General features: G+C 49.2%; 1 protein-coding gene across 10 annotated transcripts in view; it reads left to right on the top strand.

The window, feature by feature from the left end:
• The window catches only part of NAV2 (neuron navigator 2), a 397,156-nt gene that overhangs the window by 22,023 nt on the left and 353,160 nt on the right, over window positions 1–21,973 (top strand). The window lies entirely within an intron of this gene.

Here is a 21,973-nt window from a genome sequence, read left to right as displayed (position 1 = left end):
CGTGTCCTCTTGATAAAGTCTGAACCCAGATATCCCTATCCATGGGCTTTGAGTCTGCTGGTCACGGGAGAGCACATTTTCTGGAGTCCTCCATGGATCAGGAAGAGCTAGCGATGAGAAAGGGTAGAGGAGCGAGCAGCCGTGCGCCAGGCTCCAAGCTTCCGTGATTGATGTCCTTCCATCTCCACCTCAGCAGGCAGATAGCACTAGTCTCATTTTACAGATGGAGAGAGAAAGGCCCAGAGAGGTGAAGCTCCTTGCCTAATCTGCACGGCGAGGACTTGGCAACGCCGGGGCTTGAACTCGATTTTTCTGGCTCCAACGGATCACCTCAGTTTCTCAGTGAATGTGGGAGAGGTCTTGCTGCTCTGTCCTCAGGTGCGGGCCCCTCAGACGCACGGCCGCCTCCGCTGGGGTGAGAGGCACAGTGTGGGCAGAGTGCCCCAGAGTCCCGTGACATGGGCAGGGCGGAGGGTGGGGGGGTGGGGGACTCTGTTCCATGCCCTCTGTCAACAATCCAGCCTTCAGTAATGTCGCCCTGGCTGCCCGCCGCTTTCACCACAGCCAGACCCCCCACCCACACAGGCGAAGGCTGTGGCCAAGGGCGCTCCAGAGGGGAGGAGGAAGTGCCCTCCAGAGGGGCCTGTTGCAAAGCCCCTGAATGGCCCCATTGAGGCTGGGCAGGATGACAATGGGCCTGCTGGGGCCCTCAGTCAGGGTCCACCGAGGTGAGAGGGCTGGGGCTGGGCAGGACACGCGGGCTCAGAGGCCAGATGCTGACTTCCAGGGCTGGGAGCCAGCGCCTCTGACGTGTTCTGAAATGCCAGTTCTGCTTAATGGGGAGCAGCTGGGGCGGGCTCCACATTCCTCCCCGTGCCAGGAAGACCGCGTGAACCCCGCTCCCGAGGCCATGGCCAGCCTTCGGCCTTGTCCCTGCTCATCACTCTCTGGGCCAGACCCGGCTCCTTAGGCTCTGAGGACTGTGATTGGCCCTTTCCAGTGTCCCTTTGGTTCTTGGGGGCATCGTTCTCAGTCCCTTTGGGAAAACAACAGCCCTTCCAATAACTTAGGGCCCCCGCAGGTGGGGGGAGCTAGATAAAATGCAGTTAAACCTGAATTTCAGATAAATAATAATGTTAAAGTATGTAACAAATATTAATGAATTATTAAGGCTGAACCAAGATATTAGTCTGTTTGGTATGACAAGGGAAACACCTCAAGAATTATTGGTTGTTTACCTGAAATTCCAATTTAACTGGGTGTCCTCTATTTTCAGTTGCTAAATCTGACCACATGAGCCAAAGGAGCCGTATGGCCATATATGGGGGGGTCACTAGCACTCAGCTCGGTTTTCTGAGATGCCACCAAAGTGGGCATGGGAGAAGAAGCCTTTGCTGGCCCCGCTCTCCAGCTCTCCTGGCCCCGCCATCCCTGTCCTACTTCCCAGACATAAAATGCAGCACCTTTCAACACAGCCATTGTCCCACTGAGGTTATGATTCACCTCCAGCTCCAGGAGCTCTAGCTCTTTCCCCCAAAGCTTGGAGGTGCATTTCCAGCTGGTGACTCTGCACCGAGCACCTGATTCCACACTGGCTGAACCCTGTTGATGTAATGGTGGATGCGCCAGACATGGTCTCTGCTCTCAAAGGCGCTTACACAGGCCAGTAGGGGAGACAGCAGTGAACAACAGAGCAGCCATGATTCACAAACCATAAACACAGTGGGTGGGTGGAGGGAGTGACAGAGGGGCTCTGAAATCCCAGGAGGACAGCTCATCCACACCTGCAGGGCTGGACAAACACAGAGAATGGGCCTCAGAGATAAGACGATCCAAGTAAACATGCTGGGCCATGTCATAGAACTTACTTGCTGTGTGGCCCTGGGCATGGGATTCAACCTCTCTGAGCCTCGGTTTTCCTCATTTGTAAAGTAGAAACAATCAATATGCCTTGCCTCTAGGGACTGGTGTGAGGTTCCAAGTAGAATGATGCATGTGAACTGGTGCTGGCCACAGCGTGTGTTCTAGATGGAACGTGCTTTTGTGGACGAGTAAACGTAGGAGCTGAAGGAGAGGAGAGAGATGGGGTGGGCAGGAATGCTTGGGTCCCATGCCTGATCCTTGTCTCTCCCTACCAACCTCCCCGGATGCTAGTTCTCGGCCTCTACTTACATCTCTGGACATTATTGTCAGTCTTTTGTAACGTTTTCCTTGTGTCTCAGGTGACTGACAGTGATACCGGAGGTTTATATGGTATTTCCTGTTGGCAAAGGCCAGAGATTAAGAGCATGGGCTGGAGATTCAAACAGGCCTGGGTTCAAACACTGTCTCTACACTGTGACCTCAAGTAGATGCTTCACCTCCCTGTGCTTTAGTTTCCTCATCTGTAAAATGGAGCCTCATGGCGTGGTTGGAAGGATGAAAAGACATCATTCCCATAAAGTGCTTAGCATGGACCCTGCACATAGCAGGTGCCCCAGAAGTGGGCAACTATCAAGAGGGTCTTTTTTTTTTTTTTTTTTAATCATAACAACCTTGTGAGGTAGTAATTATCAGGTTGGGAATAAAGCTCAGAGAGGTTAGGTGACTAGCCGAAAGAGGCAGAGCCAGAAGGAGTGGCTGTGGGAGATTAAACCCCAGGCTTCTGAGGAGGGACTAGTGTCCAGGGGACTGTGCCTCCAGCTCCAGCTCCAGCTCTCAGCCAGACGCCTCTCCAGGGTCAGGCCGCCATCAGGCCCTCCTCTTCCGGCGGTGGTCCGGGTGTCTCCTGGAAGTCCTGGCATGCCTATTTGTGTTAAGCCTTGTCCTGCCCAGCCTCCTGGGGGGCGAGAAAGAGCATCCTTTAGGAATCTGAGGATTTACGGGTCCCACACATCCACTTTTCCTTTGCTGGACTTCAAGTTGGAGCTGTGGGCGTTTTTATTACCTTCCTGAACCTCTTTGTTAACTGATGGCCGCACAATTATGTTGTTGGCCTGGATGCTAGTTTTATTGTCTTGAGCACAAAAGCAGCTTTGAAAAGAGGGGGCATTTCTGGGGAGAGGCTGGAGGTGGGCCTCTCATGGGAGAAGGCAGACTTCCATTGACCACACCCCCCTCCTGGGGGAGCAGATGGATGAAATTGCTTCTCCAGGCGGTCCTCTGGTTTCTAATAGAATGAGAATCAACGACTCGTTATTGCTTGTGATTGTTCGTTGAAGGGAAGGTGAAGGGAGCTACCCTTTACTAAGAACTCGCTGTGAGCGGCCCTATGGGGGGCTTCCTTTGCCACATCAGGTTAAGTGCCCCAACTACTCACTGGGGTTAGGCCTTAGATCCATTTTGCAGATGGGTAACATGAGTTGGAGAGGCTGGTTGATTCCATCCAAGTCAAGTTGTTGGTAAATGGTAGGACCAGCTTTGGAGCTCAAGAGTGGCTGGGGAGTTCGTGCTTTGTTATCACTCATGTGCCTCGCTCACCTTCAAGGTTTTGGCTAAGAACATAAGGTGCCCCACGTATCGTGCAGTGGGCACGGGGCCACCTGGCGCCAGCCGTCCCCAGCTTCAAAAGGGCAGATGGGGGATATGGGACAAGAGCTGCGTTCTGACCTCACCTCTTTTTTCCTTCGGGGGGATAAAGGATTTTCAGCATGTGGAGGGAGGAAAGAAGGCTTTCTGAGGACAGGAGGAGGTGTGCCATGAGGGATGGCGTGAGGAGACGTGCTCTGACTGCATCTGTACAGGAAGGAGATGGTGCATGGCAGGCTGGAGGCTGGAACATGAGGGCCTTGGAGACAAGAACATTTGGTCTCAATCCCAGAAAGTGGGAATCATGATGGGATTCCGAATAGGGGAAGACAGGCTGAAAATACCATACAAGGGATTCACCTCAGGATGCTGAAAGGGATAGAGACTGGAGGTAGGCCTGACTGGGGATCCTTGGTGTTCCCAGGACCACTACTGATAGTGGTGGCGATGACCAGCCCTTGACGAGTGCTTACTATGGGCTGGGTACCAACCCAAGACGTGTGCATGTATTATCTTATTTAACGCTTGCAATAGCCTTATAAGAAAAGAACTACCATTAGCCCCATTTTACAGATGGAACCACCATGGCACCAAGGCCTGGAATGGGGTGGGCAAGGAGGCTGAAGAGCAACGAGTAGATCCAAGAACATCAAAGGGCGAATGAGCACAGGACTTGGTGTCTCATGTTGAGGAAGGAGTGAAGGGGGAGAGGCCGTGCCGTGACTCCTAGAGTAAACTATTGCTTTTTTATAGGAGCCAATTTCCTGGCGGTAGTTATTGGTGAAGTTACTACCTGACCAGCAGAGGCAAGGTAGCAATTTCCGTAACTTCTTTGTTAAAACATAAATGTCATACTTCAGAGGAGGAATATAAGAAATCAGTGCGGACACAGACACCTGGACTTGAGTAAGACCGTCAGCTTCAGGGCAGGGAGGAATGAGATGTGGACCCCAGATGGGTCAGTTTTGAGAAGACTTGTGCCAGCCAATGCCTTCCATCAGGGCATGCCACCTCCACACATGACTGTCTTAGGTCCCTTTCTCTTGAACCTCTCGCCCTTCCGTTCCCCCCACCCCACACGCACCCAGTCTGACGCAAAGCCATTCGTGCTCAAGCATTCATGGCCAATGCTGGGTTACTGAGCATCTCTCCTTCCAGGTCACGTGCTGGCGTTTTGACAGACTTTCGGAAGTTTGGTTCATGGAGGTGGGGGTGAATTGCCGTGAGCTGGGCAGGGACAGGAGAGATTGGCGCATTTCCCCCCACTCCCCTAAAACATGTAGAGGGAGAGGGCTGGAGTCTCTGCTTGTGATCTGAGCTAGCAGTGCCTGGAATCCGGAGGTCTTGGACCCAGCTCCCCAGGAAAGTCACGAACCGCACGCCCAGCCTGATCAGCCATGGAAGGTAGGATCAGGTGCATGATCATCCTCTCAGGCTGGTGGTATGGAAAGCAGCCCTCATCCGCCCCAGGCCCATCTCGGTGGTGTGTCGTCATTACAAACGTGGGCGCTCCCATCGGCTGGGCCGGAGTCCGGTCCTGGCCTCGTGCTTATTTACTGTGTGACCCTGGTTTTCTCATTTGCAAAATGGTGATAAGGATAGTGCCTTGCTTATAGTGTTGAGAGGTCCTATAGCATGCTGATTCCAGAACCTGCACCTAGTATGTGTTGACTAAAGGTAAGCCCCACTTGCTGCCCCCATACCACCCTGAACCCCTGTAGAAGACCTCTAAGGATGCCACTGGTTGCAGGGTGGCTGTGAGCTGAACCCGGCCTCCTGCCTGCTCTCTCTGACTCTCTCTGTTAGTGATGTGGGAGTACTAAGGCGTTCATGTTGCCCTGGGAGCAGCCTTCTCCCCTAGAATCCTAAATAGGGCCCTGTGGGATTCTTCTCCAGCCCCACAAAGATTTACATCAGAGCTAATGATAGTTCCAGCAATGACTTACAGAGCATCTCTGTGTTCCAGGCACTGGACTGATTAATCCTCCCAGCCATTCTGTAAAATAACCATTGTTATTACCCCCATTTTACATGGGAGGCATCAGAGGTACAGTGAGGCTAGGGCCCTGGCTTGTGCTTGGAGTCGTATAGCCAAAATCAGAGGCAGGACTCACACTCCTAACCTCTCTGCCATTCTGGGCCAAGGAGCTTCAAGCCATTACTTCTGCACGATGCATGAAATTTTAATAACCTGCCAACAGCCCAGGAGGTTTGCTGTTTCTCTGAGCACAGGGGACCAGAGCCATCTGTTGGGTGCTTTTTTGAGGGAGCTAGTGTGACTTGTTTCAGGGTAGAATGCAGAGAAATAGCATCCTTTTTTTTTCCCCCTGTGGTAAAAATAACCTGCAGGGATAGGAGAACACATGGGGCGTGCTGGGAGGCTGACATTGTGGGGAGGAAGGAGCTGGAGTGCAGGGGAAGTCGCCTGCCAGTCTGCGGCCATCTGCCCAACTTGGGGACATCAGCCTGACCTGCCAGCACCTGTCCAGCCACCAGCATCCACCTTCGGGAACAGAGGGTCTCCCAAAGAGTCTTAGGCCCAAGGCAGCTCAAGGGACAGAGAGAGGTCCATGGGAGGAGGAGGGGTGCCATTTCCAAACCTATTGTCCATTCCTAAGGTGCAGCAGGGACCGTATCCCTCTCTTTCTTCATATCAACCAGCTCCAGACACAGACTGGGCATGGCTTTTTGATCACGAAGCCTATTTAAAAAAATGAAAAACTGGAAGTAGTTAGTGAGGTTGAGATTATGTTAATATATGCAGTTTCCACTGCTACAAGGATTAAAAATAGCTTCCTTTTAGGAAAACTGGAGCTACTCACTGTCAGTCTGCCTTCTAGGCCACTCTCCCTGGATTCCAGGACTGGTAGGCAAAGGGTACGACTGGGAGCACCTCGCTGGCTATCACAGGCTCTGGAGCTTGGACCAAGTGGAAGGTCAGAAGACAAGAGAAAAGCCTTACCCAGCATGTTTAATAGAACTCGATCTGCTGAGATTCCATGAGAATTTTTCTCAGCATTAAACACCTGTGGACATAGTCTAATCCTTCTCAGGGAGTACCTGTTCTTTAGGCTTGGGTCTCCTGGGGCACCTAGCATCTGAGCTAGGTATGTGTAAATAAAATCTTGATTGATTTGAAGGTCAGTTTCAAATTCAATAACTATAATTTGTTGAATGCCTACAACGGGCTGAAGTTGGTTTTTTTTTTTTTTAATATATAAGATTTCTTGTGTCTTGCTCATTATAAATCGATAAGGAAATTATAATTATGTCCATTTCACAGAAGGGATAATTGAGAGTTATTCTTTATAATTGACTTGCTAAGGATCAGAGAACTAGCTGGTGGGAGAGCTGGGATTTGGAGCAGGTGTCCACATTCATAATTACTTTGTCAGCCTGCTTTCCCCAGCCATGGAGCCCAAGACAACATCACTGGGGTCACTGCTGGAGCTCCTTGGGGCATCTGCTTGACACCATAAATGGATGATGTTCAGAGGGGCTCTTGAAGGGAAAACTGAGGACTGGGCCTTCCATCATTCCAGGTCAGAGTTGGGGCACCCTAGCTACCCCCTCCACCCCAGCAACTGGAAGAAGACTTCGAAAATTTCTAGGAAAGCAATCCAGAGCCTGATTTTAAGGGCAATCATGAGTACAAAGACAAGAAAATATGAGGGAAAGAAAGGAAGAAGGGAGTGATTCTATTTATTAAGTCTCTTCTATGTGTCCAGTCCAGTGCTTGGCAGCGTGGGGAGGGAGAGGCAGTACAGAGTGAACAAGGACAGAATTCATGCTTTCATGGGCCTTACAACCTACTGGGGAAAATAAGCACGAATCACATCCTTTCTAGAAGAAGGGGAGGGAAAAAGAAGGGAGGAATGGGGCCCAACTGTCCCATAGGTAATTCTAAAACAGGGTAACATGGTGGAAACTGGTAGATTATGATCCCAGGCTTTGGGGTCAAAAAGACTGGATTCAAGAACTGTCTTTGCTCCTTACTATGCAAGACGCTTCAACTCTAAGCTTAGTCTCCTCATCTGAAGAGCTAGGATAAGAGTTTCTACTTCCCAGGGTGCTTGGGACGGTCCAGTGAAATTGCTCTTAGAACACACTTAGCAGGAAGTCTGACACACATACAGTGCCCTGTGCATGGTGGCTTCTACAGGTCATTCTCTGATTGCTCAGACCTAAGCAGGCCCAAAGCAGCCGATGAGGAGGGCTGGGATAAGTAGGTGCTCTGACAGCCCAGTCAACAGAGCACAGTGTAGCCGCTAACGGCTTAGCAGCAAAGGAAGAGGGGACCCAAAAAATCCATGGTCTTATCAGTTTTTGCAGCAATTACTGATGGTTTTGATACTTCATGGGCGATCAAGAAGAGCTAAATTTCTGTCCAATGTGTCCAATGCCCTCAGATGTTTGAGAAGGTGAGATCGTATAATGTAGAACTTCATGGGAGTCTAAAAAGGGCTAAAAGAAAGGTTTGGGCACCAGTTATGTTTTCTATGTCTTGTGGTCTGAGTTCAGGCAGAGAATAGTGGCCGCTCGACATATGTCTGTGCAAGAGCCATCCGGAGCCTGTCAGCCTTGTCCGGGCTGGGTTTCCAGTTTTAGAGATGTAGATCTTAAATGTGGGTGAGGCCCATCCAGGAGACGAAAAGACCCCATCTGTTTGGTTCTGGAGAAAGCAGTATGGAGACTACGAGAAGTGGATGGTGGCTTTCCCCAGTGAGGAACACGTGGGTGAGTTTTCATGTGGGGATAAGGTGTTCACAGATAACATAGCTATCCAAACCTGATACCCGGCTCTTGGGCATGGTGGGTGAAGTTGGCAGATGGGGCTTGTGTTTGGGAGGGGAGACCAGGGAGGACATTCCTGGCCACTGTGACGAGTCTCTTCCCCATAGCAGAGGTCACGTGGCTTTTAGTGCATGGGCTCTATGACAGGTCTTCAAAGGTGTTGGAACTCCTGCAGATGGAAGGCTTCTGCTGCTGTAATGCCTGGGCTGCCTAACACCGTGCAGAGCTGTGTGCTGCCCGCTTGGTCAGGAAAATTTAGAGTCATTTATTGAACATCAACATACATCAGTTTCTCTGCCAGTCCACTTAGTTTTTCATTTAATCGCCATGGTAACCCCACAAGGTAGATTCTCCTTGTATTCCCATTTTTAATGATGAGAAAATGGGTGAAGAGAAGGTATGGTGTCCCAGGTCACACAGCTAGAAGTGTCAGAGCAGGATCCCTTTATTTTGAGGATCAGTGGCAAATGTTTAAGATAAAGTTCACACTGACGGCCCTCAGGATAAATTATGTCTATGGATACATTTATTCATTTGGCGCGATGTTTTAAAAATTGTGTGAGTGACTTCAGGTAGTGTTTTCTGTTTGCCACAGGCCCCACCACTCCCAGTTGTCTTACACCTGGTCAACTGCTTGCTCCTTTAGGAATCTGAATGTCCAGTTCTAGGCTACACCTTTCTTTTGCTTGAGTCAGTGATTGGGCCAAAGGGATTGACGGTGTGCTAGTAAAGGATGCTCTCTTTCTTCCTATGAATAGGGGAAAAGAGCTGGTAGCTTTCCCAGATTTGAGAGGACTGAGGACCTTCGGAGCCTTGGATTTTACTTTTGTGCTCAACAGTCAGTTTTCGTGAATTCAAGTTTCACAGTGGACCTGAAGAGGATAATGGAGAGGGAAATGCTTTAACCTGTCCTTGGAGCGAAAAGGAAAGCTCTCCCATAGTTACCAGTGCTCCAGTCATACCTCCCAGCCATTCAGCCCTTAGCAAGGTATTATCTACACTGCCTACTTTTGGAGGCCCCTACTATGGACAAAGTGCTGTGTGAGATTCTGGGAGGGATGTCTGCATGCATCTAGGGACAAGAAAATTCTTAAGGAACTAATTAAAGGCAGACTGTACTAATTTGTGGTGGGCCTGAAATTTGGAGGGGTTTGTTCAAAGGAAGGAGGGTCAGTGGCAATGGTAGAGAGAACATGATGGGCAGAAGAACAGACATCAGAAAACATGAGAGGCATTCAGGGAAGGAGAGTCACCCATGTTCTGGAAGGTGTGGAGGGAGGGGCATGACCAGAGAACCAAACATCAGACCATACATGTTTTGGTAGCCCAGTTGTGGATAGTAGCAAGCATTTATTGCTTATATATAGACTTACTATATTTTACTATAAATATTTACTATATGCTTACTATATATGGCTTATATATATACTTACTGTATATCCAGGGCAGGTTAAAAACGTATTATATATATACATATATGTTATCTCCTCTGATCATCACAAAAAGCTTATGGGAAGGACACTCTTATTATCACATTCGCAGATGAGGAAACCAAGGCAAAGAGTCCAGGGTCCCATTCAGGGTCATCTTGCTAGTAAACCAGGTGGTCTGGCCCTGAGCCCATGCTCCTAAACTTGGTCCCGTGCTGTTTCCAACAGTGGCCAGCTGACCTGGGTGTCAGACTGTGGCAAGAGATCGAGAGAGTTTTCCATGCCAATGACACCATTTTCCAAGATTGGAGTCCAGGCTCTTCTCTGGATGGCCCATTTCCCTTTACAGTGTGTCTTCTCCCACTTATCCCTTCCAAGACCCTTATACTCCAGCCCAAACTCTATTGGAAGAGCATGAGCTCGCAAGTCCTATAGATGTAGGATCTAATTCTGGCTTACTGCTTCCGACCTCTGAGGCCCCTGGGAAGGTTACTTACCCTCTTTTAGCCTCTGTCTTCCCATCTGTAAACTGTGGGTGGTAATCGTGCCTGCCCCCCATAGAAATCTTGTGTGAACTGAAGGAGGTACGTGAAGGCATTTAATGCGGGGTCTGGCACAGAGGTACTGCCCAAGAGACAGCTGCTTTGAGCAGAGAATTAATTCCACAAGTAGTTATCACCTAGGTCTGGAACTGGCGGGAGCATTGGTGTGGTTTGAGTGAGACTTCCAGAACCACGTGCTACCTTCCAGGCGAGATGCTCTGGGCAGAGCCAGGCAGCGGATGGCTGACGTGCCCCAGGTCTGCTGGGGCCAGGAAGATGACTATTGCTGGTTCCCTGCTACTGGCGCCTGGCCTGGTGTCAGTCCTGCCTGTCTCTAGGTAGTGGGAGCAGACGTGCTTTGGTCTTGGTGCCCAGACAGGCAGGGAGTCAAGAAGCCGCCCCTGTCTTTGTCCAGACGCATCCATGTGCAGAGTAGAAGAGGCCGCTCTGGAGCGCTGAACCTGGTGAGGTGCCGACCCACCCCGGTTCCTCTCGGCCTCCGCCGCTGCCCTGGGAAGCCGTAGCTGCTGTTGCCACCTAGTGGCGCGTTTCGGCAACACATGCAACCTCGTTCAAGGCCACAGAGCTCACGGGCGTCCTGGGTCCTGGGAAGTAAAGACCCAGTGCAGCCCGCTCACAGGACAGAGGACAAAGCTGAGATCCAGAGGCCCAAATGGCGAGGTTCAGGAGGAGTACCACCCACCTCATTGGGAATTCGGACAGACAACGGAACTTGTAGGAGTCAGTTTCTTACCTAAAACGTGGTGAAAATCCACATCTATGCATAAGGGCATTGTGAGGCTCCCTTGAAGGACTTTCTAAACTTCAGAGCAACTTTGCAAATGGGAGAGGTGAGGGGGGTAGAGGAGGTGGTGATTATTAGGTTGCAGCTGCAAAGCAATGGGTTGCTCCTGAACTTGTGTCAGGCATCGGACCTAGCATCTCCCCCAACCCTGCTGAGAGGGACCACAGACCACCCAAGCCGAGCGGGGAGACAGGAGCAGGACTGGAGGCAGGTCCTCCCTTTTTTCGGCCCAGCTTATCTTTAGGGTTGGGGGCACGCTGAGGTCTTCAGGCCCAGGCCCTTTTCTCCTCCTGGATCTTGCCTCAGGTTTCCTCACCCAAAGGCAGCTGTGGGTGGAGAATGCCTCGTGCCTGCGGTTTTTGGCTCTGGGAATGGAGCCTGTGGCTGAGTTTCCCTCAAGGACAAAATTCCGAGTCTGAATGAGGGACAAGACACAGCACTCCAAAATGAGGCCACAGAGAAGGGCTGGCCTCAGCCCCGGAAATGAGATGGTATCTGGACCTGGTCATGAAGTACTAGCTCATCCCTTCCTGCTGACAGACAAAGGGCCCTGGGTCAGGCGGTCATCCCAGAGGCTTCTCGGTGACCTGCCCTGGCGGCTGTCTTGACTGATCCAGCCCTGGAAGCCTGGAGTGTTTTCTGCCCCACTGAAAGTTTGGGTCAGGCTAAGGCCATCCCCATCCTCAGGCCCTAAAGGTCCTCTTCTGGTTGTGATGTGCTCCCCTGCACATAACACCCCCCTGCCTTCCACTGGCTTCAGAGCAGTCAGTGTTTATTGCATATCTAGTATGTGCTAGACATTGTGTTGAATGTCTTCACAGACAGTCTCATTTCTTCCTTAAAACGGTGGGGTAGTTTTTCCCCTATTACAGATGAAGAAACTGAGGCTTCCAGAGATTGCTATTTGGTTAGTGAACTGGGATCCTGGTTTTCAGCTCAGACTTTTTGCTTGCTTGTCTTTATGCCATCTAAAAATGAAAGTCCTTCCAGAAAGAGACCTGGAATGAAGGCCTAAAGGAGGGGTGAGTCCCAAGCTTCAATGAGTAGAAGAGAGAATCCCAGTGGACCCCCTGAAATGCATCCCTGTCAGCCTCTCCCTGACAAGGCCTTGCCCTCCCAACCAAACTCACTCCCACTCTTTTAGCAATCACCTCTGTGAATAATTACTTGTGCATCATTCCAAAAATTTTTATACAAAAACAAGCATATTTGAATACATCTCTCCTCCCCAGCTTGGAGTCTCTCCATGCCCACAAATGTCTTTTTTCACTCTTGACATGAAGATCAAATACCCTCTCTTTAACCTCCGTGTTACAGTCTCTTGTTGGCTGTTGGCGCTGCACAATGCGTTGGCTATAGCCCTCCCGGTGGACATTTTGGCTGTGCTGGGCTTTTAAACATCATGAACAACGTGTTCATTATACCTTTATCTGTGCACAGTTGCACAGAAAAGACTGTGAGATGGATTCCTGGAAGCAGAAGTGTTGGGTCAAAGCACATACTTTCAGATATTGCAAAACACTGCGAAATGATTCTCTGGAAAGTTTGTACCAGGTTGTACTCCTACCGCAGTGGAAGGAGTAAATATTTCCACCTGGAGGATGAGTCAGTCCAGTCGTGAGGCTGGACGCTGGTTTAGAAAGCATGATTCCCGAAGTACCCAGGATCGACTTCCTCAACCCCCTTCAAGAATCTCCTTCCAGCCTACCATGCTGTCATGAAATCTCCCTCATCACTTGACCCAGAATTGGCATTATCTCCTTGTATTGTCTCTGGAGGACTCAGCTGTCTAGGAACAGACATCAGTCCCAGAGGAACAAATGTGGGCTCTGGGAAGGGTATTCAGGAAAGCCGGCTGCATTCGTTAGCCATGGACTTGGTCAGGGCCATGGATGAGTGTGGGCCCTGGGCACTTCTGCCTTTGTGGACCTCTTCCTCCATTTAAAAGAAAAAAAAAATACACACACACACATGTATATATATTAAAGTTTATTTAATTACTGCTTTGGTATAAAGCAAGTCTAATCTAGGCTGGATTGTATTTGTTATTTCTTCTGATTACAAAAAAAAAATTATAACATTTCCATAGGTTCTACAAATATCGTGGGCCCTAAACATGGTACCTAATGGATCATTTAGGTCTGGATTTGTTCTCTGGGTTGCCCTGCACGCATCTGCCTCCCTACCTGTTGTCTTCCTCCTTCACCTTGGCTTTGACTCTGAAAAGTTATGACATCGAATCTAGCTGGCCCTCACAAAAAAGCACTCGGCAACATTTTGACCAGGTCAGGGCTGATAATAACCACTCCCAGCAGCAGAAACTTGCAGTTTCCAGAGTGACTCACCAATACGGTTAGCTTAAAATATTATGCCCATTTTACAGATTAGGACGCGGAGACATAGAGTTAGTAAGAAATAGAATTCCAAAAACTGCAGGCTTGGCTCACTTCACACTGTCCCGCACGGGCCAGCTCTCTCTTGGCCTGGGTCAACCCCAATCCTCGGAGACACCTTTGTCCTTTGAACATCCTCAAGTGTGCGCCTTGACGGAAGCCAAGGCGGTGACCGTACCATATCCCGACAGGCTCACTGGCAACACTCCACATATCTGAGCGACATATGGAAGTCAGTGCAGCCATGTTTCCCAAAGCTCACCTTAAATAACCGACTTCAGTTTGTGTGTGTGTCTGTGTGTTTAAACCAGAGTAAAACTGATTGTCACACGTGCCTGCAATCTCATTTTAATGTGAGTACAGCCTGATTTGAAATTCGGAATGAGAAGGCTCAGCATTAATTACCTCCCGACTGCGCTTTTTATTTATGGAGTGTATTTACTGTCGTTAACCAGGAGGATGCTGGAAGGGCACGGAAGGACGATTAATCACAAGAAGGTGGATTTAATAAGTAGTTGTGGGGAGCGAAATTAGAAATGGATTTATGTCTTTTTTATTCATATTTCCTCTGATGTCCACATTCTTCTGATTCATCCAACCTCTTTGCCACATGCCTCCTCCGTTCCTCTTCCTGGAATCCTGCTTCCGTTCCCCTCCTGTCACCCTGTGCACAGCGTCACTCACATCCACCTTCTAGGATGTTCCCCACGATCTGTGCTCCCGACCAGGTGTGGCCGCAGGTTAAGGTTCGCGCCGAGAGGGACGCCCGGGTGGCTCAGTCAGTTCAACATCTGCTTTCGGCTCGGGCCATGATCCCGGAGTCCTGGGATTGAGCCCGCATCAGGATCCCTGCTTCTCACTCTGCTTGCTACTCTCTCTCTCTTTTTCTCTGACAAATAAATAAAGAAAATCTTAAAAAAAAAAAAAAAAAGAAGAAGAAGAAGGTTGGTAAAGCAAGGCTCCCATCATGTCTTCCCCTCTTTAAAAAGCCATTGCGATGATTATCACATTTGTCTACCTTGTACTGAACATTTACTAGGTCATCGCTCATATTATTTGACTTCCTGTAACGCTTCGGGACAGGAATAATTACACCCCATTCATCGATGTGAAACTTGAGGCTCAAGGAGATTGAGTCAGTAGCTTGAAGTCACACAGCACAGAGAGAGGACTCAAATTCATCACCTTCCATCCCCTGTGCCACTCTCGGACAGGACAGCAGTCAGACAGCGCTGCATAAAGCAAGGCCACCAAATAGCCAGGAGTGGACAGGACCTAGGGCAAGAGCCGCACCTCCCTGCTTGAACTGTCCAGTGTCCCAGCTGCCCTCGAAGGGAGGGGAATCAACTTTCATCCTGTTCCCGGCCCACTTTGCTTTGCCCTGACTGTCTCCAGGCAGTGGTACTGATCTGGTTTCAAGTAGGCTTTTTTTTTTTTTTTTTTTAAACTGAAATTGCAGGGGCACCTGGGTGGTTCAGTCGGTCAAGCGTCTACCTTTGGCTCAGGTCATGGTCCCCAGGGTCCTGGGATCAAGCCCCACATCAGGCTCACTGCTCCGCGGGAAATCCTCTTCACCCTCTCATACTTCCCCTGCTTGTGTTCCCTCTTTTACTGTGTCTCTCTGTCTCTGTCAAATAAATAAAATAAAAATCTTGAAAAAAAAAACAACAAATTGAAAATGCAGCAGAGTTGGTGTAGACCATTCACATAGTACTTTCCCTCAGCACTGATTTCCCTTTCAGGAAGAGCCAGTGTTCCCATCTGGACACCAAGAGCTTTCTGCTCAGGTGGAGACCTGAGAGTCCCCCCAGGGCCCACTGACTGTGTGGTAAGGTGCTTATGCATAGCCCGGGAACCCCAAGAACACAGGGCATTTGAATGCTGCACCTGTGGGATCCACCAGGCAAGGAGCAGGACCTTCTGGAGGCTTTGAGGGTTTGGCGGTACGATACAGGAGGTTACTCTGAGGCCCCGGGCAGCGCTGCATGGTGGAACAAAGGAGTAGGGAGATTGCATTTCCTGTGGAGCCAAGCACCCCCAAGTCCCACGTGCTCCCCGCCCCCCGACGGTTCAAAGGCCCTTCCAGAGTCCTGCGTGTGTCCTGGGCTTTCGCATCAGGCACAGGAGACCATGAGGCTGACCTGCTCACTCGCATTTTCCAGATGGGTAGCCGAGGGTTGTTGAGTTCAATTACGCCAGTCTCACTTGTGGTGAAAGTGAGAAAGACAGGCTCTGGAGACCCGGGCCCCATCTTCAAGGACTCTAGGAGGGCAGGAAAAAGAAATGCACCTGGACAGCTAGAGGGGAAAAAACTCGGGCTGGATTGGAATCCCACCTCCATTACTTCCCACTGATAAGCCTTTCCTGAGCCTCAGTTTGCTAACCTGTAAACTGGGTATAATCACACTTAAACTATAAGCTCTTCCTCTAGGTCTGCATGTTGTCTGGCATGGTGCTTGGCACTGGGTCCATGTAAATGAACACTTGGTGAAGGAAGGAGCATTGCTGTAAGCACTAACTGTGGTACGGGGCTAAAACATGCAGCGTGGGGGTCCACAGGAAGCACTTGTGGACAATGGCTCTCGTGCTCCCTGGAAGGCTGAGTACCCTGTCTACGGAGAGGTGCAGACCCAGGAGAGGCAGGCTTGCGGGAGAATGAGGGTGTCTCTCAGCCAGATTCCCAAGGCAGGTCACGGTGCTGGAAGACCAAGCTGCACTTGGACGGACAGGATCAAGGATACCGACAGGCCCAAAAGGGACAGAACTTGAGCAAACTGCAAGGCTGGCCAAGGACGGGATTGAAGCCCAGACACTCTTAACTCTCAAGAAAGTGTCATTTCTGGACGATTCTGAGGTCTCTTTTACTCTTTTACATTCCACCGACAGATTGTGTAGCCATCCGCCGTTAAATGCTCTTAGAATTTCAGATGGACTCTTATTTTTAGAAGCGACATCACACTGAGCATTTGACAATGATTGATTCATTTCTCGGCTTATTTTAATAAGCTTAAAGGCGATGGTGGATCATCGTTTACAGATAGAGTCAACGCAGCATTTATGGTTCCTGACTCCACGGGCCTGCAACTCTCGGTGTCATCATTAAAATGAGGACACCCACATGGGAGAGTCGGTGGGGGGGGGGCTCCCCCGTCACAGGGGTGTCCCCACCTCTTTCGAGCGTCTTGCTTCACCAACAGCAAGTCACCGGCTGCTGCGACGTGGTTCCCAGTCTCACTAGAATGTCATTATGTTTTATTATGACTTTATTCTTCCCGTCAGAAGCTGGTTGATTAGGAGCTGGAGGCAGCCAGTAATTAAGCTTACCTGTCAGGGTTTAGCTCCAGTCAGAATGAAACGCGCGCTCCAACTTCCGCCTTTCATTTCCCTGGGTGTCAAGGCTTCTGGAATTAAGCTCCTTAGGGGAACAATACCTGACCCAAAAATGTTAGAACAGGGATTACCGAGATGGAAATTCGGTTAAGTTACCTCCTTGTCACGACCGGGAAGAGCTGTGAACGCTCAGGCTGCTTGGGAAAACTACTTATTTGGGGAGGACAATGGAGTTCCAAGCCATAATAGCCAGGGAAAGCAAGTGCTGGGATCAGAGCACTCAGACCCGATATTCCTTCGTCCCCCAGAGAAGAGATGTGGGCTAGTCCGGAGACTTTGATGAAGAAAAGTGCAAAGTCCACAGAATCTTTGAGGGCCATTTGTCATCTGTGGGCAGGCCTGCCTCATGTCTGTGGCTTTGAGGGAGCTGTGTCAGATACTTTGTTCCTGCCGATGGTCCGTACGAGCCAAAGGCTACAGGAAGCTTTGTTCTCGACTCCTGAAAATTATAGTCTGATGTACTTCAAAGGGATTCTAATGAGGACATTGGAGGCACAAAGAACCGAGCTGTGCAGATTCGGTTTGCAATTCCGCGAAGCTGGCGTTCCTTGGTCTCCCCCGCCAACTGCTTGCTCCCTTGCCTGTGCCTGTGCCTGGTGACGACGGTCTTAGAGGCCCTCGTCACCCTCACCCGCCTTTCCCCCTCTTTGCCTTTGCTAGGCTCGTCTCACCCAGCGTTTTATTTGCAGCTCCTTTCTGAATTCTTTTCTCTCGCTTGACATTAAAGGTTTGGCAGACATAGCCTTCCTTTCTAAAATGTTTCTTAGGGCCAGGGTGGCTCAGTGGGTTAAGTCTCCAGACTCCTGGGTTCCGCTCAGGTCTTTATTTCAGGGTCTTGGGACGGAGCCCTGAGGCAAACTCTGCGCTCAAGCAGGGAGTCTACTTCTCTGCCTCTCTTCCTCTGCCCCTTCCCCCACAAAATATATATAAATCCTAAGAAAATTTTAAAAATGTGTTTATTAAAGACATTTTCTGAGGATCTATTAATCCTTAAAATACTCACTTAAATCTCTCCCCGCCCCCCCAATCATATATGTGTCTCTATCTCTCTCGCACACACGCGTTCAGGGTTTTTTCTCTCGACTCTTTAGAACAGTTCTTTGATCTTTGCCAAGAAAGAACTCACTCAGGCCTGCTGTCCTAGGCTCCGCAGACATTTGTCACCTCTTTCCGGGTGGCTTTTAGTATCAGCGAGAATCCTGGGAACTCCATCCCACCCTTAATGATGCCTTAGTAACCTGTAACTACCCACTCCTTCCACGGGTACTTCTAGAACAGTCCCCAGAGTATGACATTGCAGAACATCCAGTCTGGAGGGAACTTTATAACTTGCTCTGTCCCTCACTTCAGAGAGAGTAACAGAAGCCCAGAGAGGAAAAGCAACTTGCCCAAAGTCACACAGGAGGCAGAGGCAGAATCAGAATAAGGCCCCAGCCCTGTAAGTGACTCTTTGCTCTCCTCTATGAAAATTCATTTTTTTAAAAGATTTTATTTATTTATTTGACAGAGAGAAATCATAAGCAGGCAGAGAGGCAGGCAGAGAGATGGGGGAAGCAGGCTCCTGGCTGAGCAGAGAACCCAGCGCAGGGCTGGATCCCAGGACCCTGAGATCATGACCTGAGCTGAAGGCAGAGGCTTACCCCACTAAGCCACCCAGGCATTTGAGAATTCATTCCTGCATACAAGTGCCCAGCCAGAATAAAACATCCTCATGGAGTCAGAATTATAGCTCTCACTTATGGAACGTTAACTCTGTGCCATACATTAGGCTAAGTGCTTTTTAGACACACCTCATCTCATTCTCACCAAGTACTCTGGGAGCTGAAATCCATTTCACAGATGAAGGAACTGAGTGGAGGATATGCTACAGCTGGTTGGTCCTGGCTCTTGAGAGCAGATTGTCTGTGTCTCTTCTTAATTCTGTGTTTAGCGATTTCCCGTTGCTAGCTGACTTTGGCTGCCAGGGATGTATTTACACCACAGACATCGGCAAATGCTACAAATTGCGGCTTTTATCCACGTCCTGCACCCGCCACCCCAGGAGATCCAATATACCAGCACACTTCTGGGCTTCCTGTTTAGCCTGCTCAGGGCCGCGCAGCAGGGATGTGAGAGAGCCGGGACTGTGACCCACACGTGTCTGACTTCAAAGCCTGAGCCCTTCACCGTCACCTTCTGCTGCTAGTCACCAAAGCCAGGTTTTGGGAAACCTGTCCCCCCTGAGACTGGAGGCAATGACATAGAGAAAGCTGCTTCTTTGGGTCTGCTACCTAGGATGGTGGCAGGGTGTGAGATAACCCGTTCCAGGGGGTCCACACCTGGGTGCTGGAGGTTACCGCCAGAGCATATCCCAGACCTCACTCCAACACTCCGCTCCAACACTCAGGCTTCCTGGATGTTTTCAAGGCCTCCAATCATACTCGCAACTCAGGGCCTTAGCTGCTGTTCCCACAGCCTTAAATGCCTTTCCACAGGTAAACGCAGAGCTTGCTCCCTCACCTCCTTCCCTGGGCTCTTCCTTGACCAGCCCATGGAAGACAGCGCTGCAGTGCTCTCCGTCCACTTCCCAGAGGTTACGTTCAGAGCACTTATCACACTGCCTGTCTTACAGCCCACACGCTTTCTTTCGCTTTCTTTCTCTCCAGCAGACGGTAAGCTCCATGACGGTTAGAACTGCACTGTGCTCACATGATAGCTTCAGAGGGTAGAAAAGGGCAGGATTGAATGGGGAAAGTAATAAATCTCAGCTATTACTCTATTCTACATGCTGCCTTTTTAGATATGCCTTAGGGGGTCGACTCCTAGCTTAGCTCTTTACTCATAAAGACAAAGGGCTTTCTCCTTGGCTCTCTGATCACATGGGATCGTCAACGTTGACAACCACCTTCTGTCTCCCCTAGAGCTTCTTCCGTTTTCCCACTTCCCCCACCACACACAAAATAGGCCAACAGTCCCATCTATCCATGTTGATTTGCTGACAAATAATTATTAAACCCTTTTTTGTTTTTTAAAGAAATTTTGGCAGGAAAGGCAGAGGAAGAGGGGAAAGAGAATCTTCAGCAGACCCTGTACTGGGTGGGGAGCCTGATATGGGGCTTGATTTCAAGACCCTGAGATCATGCCCTAAGCCAAGTCAAGAGTCGGATGCTTAACTGACTGAGCCACTCAGGCATCCCAATTATTAAATTTTTTTTAAAAGATTCTTTTAAAAAATATTTGTTTATTTATTTATTTGACAGAGAGAGAGAAAGAACAAGCAGAGGTAGCAGTGGAGGGAGAGAGAGAAGCTTAGCAGGGAGCCCGATGCGGGGCTTAATCCCAGGACCCTGAGATCAAGACCTGAGCTGAAGGCAAATGCTTTACTGACTGAACCACCCAGGCGCCCCTATTAAATATTTTTTAAGAGGAACTTCTTTTTAAAGATTTTATTTATTTATTTGAGAGAGAGAGAACACATGCACAAGCAAGGGTAGGAGCAGAAGGAGAGAGAGAGGGTCAAGCAGATCCCCACTGAGTGCTGATCTCGACACGGGGCTCAATCCCAGGGACCCTGAGATCATGACCTGAGTTGAAGTCAGACACCCAACCGACTGAGCCACCCAGGTGCCCCAAAAGGAACTTTCAACTCCAAGAACTAATTACATTTCCATCTTACAAGGCCCAAGTGGCCATCCCATTGAAACTGACTATGTAAGAGGATGGTTGGGGCTGATTGAGTGCTACCTTTGAGAAGAAAATGTGAAGGGATTCGGGTCACAGCCCACAATGGGAGCAGCTGCAGGGACCGTGGGCTGAGTGCCTATTCACTTCTTCTGACCTGTGGGGTCACACTGAGGCTCTTTCTCACTTTCCCTGATCCTTTCTGACAGTAAGTACGTCATCACACACACACACACACACACACACACACCCCTTCCTTTTTTATTTCAAAAATTGTACGTGTTTATTGTAGAAATTTTAGAACATATGGACAAGGTAAAAGAATAGTTAAAAATGACTCATAACCTCAACTCAGAGATATGAATTGTGAATATTTTGGTGAGTTATTCTTTACCAGTCTTTTTTTCCTACTGTTTAACATCTCTGTATTTTCTGGCCTCCATTTTTAAAAACTTCTTACATCATGGACATCTTTCCATGTGATCAGTATGTTTATACCCAGTCACTTTTACTAGTATTTGATAGTATGTGGGTAATTTATTACACCCATCCCTGACTGTTGGGCGGGCACTTACGTTGTTTCCAACTCTAGATTGTTAATACTGGGATATAACTTCTCCTTAGTATTTCTTGGACAAATAGTGATTATTCTGACTGTCATTAATGTCCATTACTGCAAACTCAATCTATGGACAGAATGTTTGTGCTTCACCCCCCATCCCCATTCAGGTGTCAGAAATCTTAATCCCCAACGTGGTGGTATTAGGAAGTGAGGCCTTCGGAGATAATTCGGTTTAGATGAGGTCATGAGGGTGGAGCCCCACAATGGCATTAGTGACCTTGTAAGATGATAAAAGGACCAGCATGTGAAGTTACAGTAAGAATAGGGCCATCCAGCAACCAAGAGGAAAGCCTTCACCAAGAACCCCAACATGCTGGCATGCAGCCTCCAGAACTGAGAGATATAAATGCCTCCCACAAATACTTACTACAATGGTGTATATATATAGCAACCAGGACTTTACCTCAGGACCTTTGTACATTCTATTCCATCTCCTTAGATAACCCTTTCCAGCCTTCTTCCCCTGATTATCATAGGTTCTTCCTGCTGCCCTAAAGCATACATTTTCTTACATTTTAATGTTTAAAAAGATGATGAATCTACCAGCCAGTGTGTGGGTTTGTGGTGGCAGTGAGTTGTGGACATAATTCCTTTTCACCCTTTCTAAAAAAAAAATTTATTTATTTGACAGACAGAGATCACAAGTAGGCAGAGAGGCAGGCAGAGAGAGAGAAGGAAGCAAGCTCCCCACTGAGCAGAAAGCCCAATGCAGGACTCTATCCCACGACCCTGGGATCATGACCTGAGCCAAAGGCAGAGGCTTTAACCCACTGAGCCACCCCAGGGCCCCCCTTTTCATCCTTCAAAGCGCAGCCCAGCCCAGACTGTAA

Source organism: Mustela putorius, unplaced genomic scaffold, assembly GCF_011764305.1.
Source record: "Mustela putorius furo isolate JIRA1106 unplaced genomic scaffold, ASM1176430v1.1 tig00003859_pilon_pilon_pilon, whole genome shotgun sequence".
In the NCBI taxonomy this organism is placed as follows: domain Eukaryota; kingdom Metazoa; phylum Chordata; class Mammalia; order Carnivora; family Mustelidae; genus Mustela; species Mustela putorius.
The sequence above is the reverse complement of the archived record's forward strand: the minus strand, read 5'-3'. Positions and strand labels throughout refer to the sequence as shown.